General features: G+C 38.9%; 1 pseudogene; it reads left to right on the forward strand.

The window, feature by feature from the left end:
* Nucleotides 1-37: 37 nt before the first annotated feature.
* On the forward strand, nucleotides 38-1,591 carry LOC107708040 (uncharacterized; annotated as a pseudogene).
* The last annotated feature ends 2,060 nt before the right edge of the window (nucleotides 1,592-3,651 follow it).

Genomic DNA, 3,651 nt, shown 5'->3' on the forward strand with positions numbered 1-3,651 from the left:
ACTGAAACAGAAAATCTCGGAAACAGAAAATCTCGTAACACCGGTAAAGAAGTCACGCCAGGTGCTGAAAAGGTTGTCAGATTCAGGTAAACTAACGTTAACTTAGCTAGCTAGCTATGTGCTTGTTCGCCTAACGTTAGATTTATGAAGTCCGTTCTGTGAATACATTTAAGTAACGAGCAGTTAACAAAGTACAACGAATTTTGCATGATTACCATTGCCCACCTATTTATTTCATATTTATGATAGTACAAGATATTATGGTACATTACAATAGCTCACATTATTCCTGTAAGTTACAGAGATTGCAGATGATAGTAGGCCAGCTAGCTACATTTCTCATTCAGATATTGATCTACGTTTTAACACTAGTTAGAGCGTGTATACTGTTTTGTTTTTAATGCATCTCTCTCTCACACACACACTGTTCTAAGTATGGGTCCCATCATATATTAATTCTCATGATGTATTTTAAGTACTAATGTAAAAATGTTTAATATTATTTCCACAGATGTATCGATGACCACCAGTGATGCAGTGGACAACTGTGAGGGTGATCACATCCACATGCCCCTGAACTGTGATGCAGAAACACAATGGGAGGATCCATCTGTCTCTGACCACAACTACAGTTCAAAATCACAACTCAACCTGAAGCCACCTATCTGATATGGGAACACAATGCATTGAGCCGGTGCCATTGTACATAACTCTGCTGAGAAAAAACAACCTTTGTCAGCTATACACAGGGTTGACATTGGATGCATTTCATTCAGTTGCCAAGCACCTTACCAAGTCCAGTACACACACCAACAGCTTCCAGCTACACACTTGGGATCAGCTCCTGATGACTCTGATGAAGCTGCGTCTTAATTTATTGCAGGGTGATCTTGCTGAAAGGTTTGGTGTTTCTCAGTCCATTGTAAGCAAGGTGATTTCATGTTGGATTGACATCATGGAGGAGAACATGAGGGATTACATACCATGGCTTCCCAGGGAGACAATCCAGGCAACAATGCCTCCGTGTTTCAGAGAACAATTCCCAAATACAACATGTGTGATCGACTGTTCAGAGACACCCCTTCAAAAGCCACGCAACCTTGACTCAAGAGGCGAGTCCTACAGCCATTACTACGGCCAGAACACCATCAAATACCTGGTCTCTATTGCACCATGTGGACTGATCATGTTCATCTCACCAGCGTATGGAGGAAGGTGCAGTGACAAATTCATAACTGCAAATTCAGGGTTCCTGGAATACCTTCGTCCAGGCGATGAAGTAATGGCAGACAGAGGCTTCACCATTACCGATCTCCTGTATGAAAGGAAGGTGAAACTTGTCATTCCAGCATTCACCAAGAGAGGCATGCAACTCTCTGAAGAAGACACCACCAACACTAGGCGCATTGCCAATGTGCGTGTCCATGTTGAGCGGGTCATATGCCGACTGAAAAACTTCAAAATCCTTTCTCAAACAGTTCCAATTAACCTCACCCCTAAGATTGATAACATTTTGAGAATTTGTGCAGCCCTGTGTAACCTTCGCAGTGACATAATTTCTGATGTAGAGGATGAATGTGTTGATTTGTAGGTGCGTTCCACGACTGTCTATACATTTTGCTGTGGTTTTCCTTTAACTAATCAGTGTAAATAGTGTAAGTAGTTATTTTGTGACCAGACGTTACCTTTTGTAATAGTTATTTTTATAAACCTTTACAATGTCACCAGAAGTTACCTGCTGTAGTAGTTATTTTTATAAACCTCTACAATGTCACCAGAAGTTACCTGTTGTGAATAGTTTTTTTTTTTTATCTTAATTTGATCTTTTTTTATCTTTGATCTCTAATTTGAAGGAATAAGTCATGTCAAGTTTGCAAATTAATTCCATCTTGGTTTATTACATATGGAAATTAAATGCTTGAAAATGTTACCTCTACAGGATGGTCAGTAGAAGGTGTCTCTTGCTTCCTGAAAACAACAAACACTGATCAACAAATCACAACTGATTTTATACAACTTATATTAAATTATACATTTTCTAAAACACAAATCACAGTCTGTCTCTTGTTTAACACAACTGATTTAAAACAACTCATTTGAAATAGTTCCAGTCTTCACCTACACCCTCTACATTCCACCCCAATTACCTAATATCCTATCCTTAACCCTAATTATTCTCATTCCTGCTTATTTACAAATCTGCAAGTATCTTGTGGAAAGCAACAGGCGGCCTGCCTGAAACTCATCTGACACATGAGGAAGCATATACTTAAAATAAAAGGTTTTTAGTCTAGCTACAGTCTTGGCACAGAATTGCTCATTGTATGGGACATGTAGAACTTGCTGTGATGGAACCCAGATGAGCAGCTTACAGGCCCTCAGCCCTGTACAGAACATGGCAAGCTGCACTTGCATATAGAAGCCCTGTGGACCATTTGGCTGCAGCTGAGGTGTCCCCTCCACCATCCTCACATCATACCTCTGACTTCTGAACAGGTCCTCCAGAGACTCATCACTCTTAAAGAGAGGGCATTTGATCTCCAGCAGTTCCTCTGAGTTCAAAACTCCATCGGGGCTTGCTGACAGCCAGGGCTCGCTTGCACACACGACAGTGCCTCTGCGGCTGACTGTAAACCCACAACCCTCTAGCCACTGTAAAGCAGACGCCTCGCTTTCTAAGCCATGGTGAGTTGCTGCATTCCCATGGAACCTGGAACTTGGAAGTGAAAAACGCCGTATATTCAGGTGTGCATAGTAGGCAGATTTTCTTTTAAAGATAAAATGAGCCAACAAAGATTATATATAACTGATAAAAGATTAAATACAAAATTAATAGTTATTAAGATTGATGTGGTTTGAAATTGGTAAAATATACTTGGGAAAAAAAATATGATCAGAAAATTAACTTGCCTAGTAATTCTGCACACAGTGTATATGCAAAAGGTAAGGTAAAGGTAAGATTTGGTAGGTGTATAATTAAGTGTAACATTAAGTCTAATCATGCTATCACCTGATACAAGGAATAAGGTAGGTAAACATCAAGTGTAATAATAAATTATATTTGAAGCATGAGTTCATAAGTTAGGCATCAAGTGTAATAATAAATTATATTTGAAGCATGAGTTCAAAACAATGTTAAGTATGAAAATTAATAGCAGCGTTGTAGAATTTCCTGATAACATACTTGATGTTGCAGAAAACAGCAGCAACAGTATCCACCCAGTCATGATGTTTAATGTTTGCTCTTAACTGTGCACTAAATATGCAGCATAATTAGCCTGTGTATGTGCACATCCATAAATAAGGAGGAGTCATGAAAGATTTGCATCATGGAAATCCTCTTTCTTCACAAACAAATGCATATACCCTGATTAATATTTTGCGTCATGCATTAATAGTTGTCCTTACAGACAACTGCAGCATATATATATATTTTTTTTAACTGCACTGCACAGATAAAGGCTGCATGTTGTTTGAGAGTTAATTTGAGTATCATTTCCAGCTATTAGCACTATATATGCTTATCTAGAAACTATACATACACCACAGATGTGAGGTTATGTATGAGGTTTACATATTTTGCCTTTTTGGTCTTCATGTGGGACAAGTATAAAAACGTCTCGGTTACGTATGGTAACCCTCGTTCCCTGA

Source organism: Sinocyclocheilus rhinocerous, unplaced genomic scaffold, assembly GCF_001515625.1.
Source record: "Sinocyclocheilus rhinocerous isolate Xijiao unplaced genomic scaffold, SAMN03320098_v1.1 scaffold23499, whole genome shotgun sequence".
NCBI lineage: Eukaryota > Metazoa > Chordata > Actinopteri > Cypriniformes > Cyprinidae > Sinocyclocheilus > Sinocyclocheilus rhinocerous.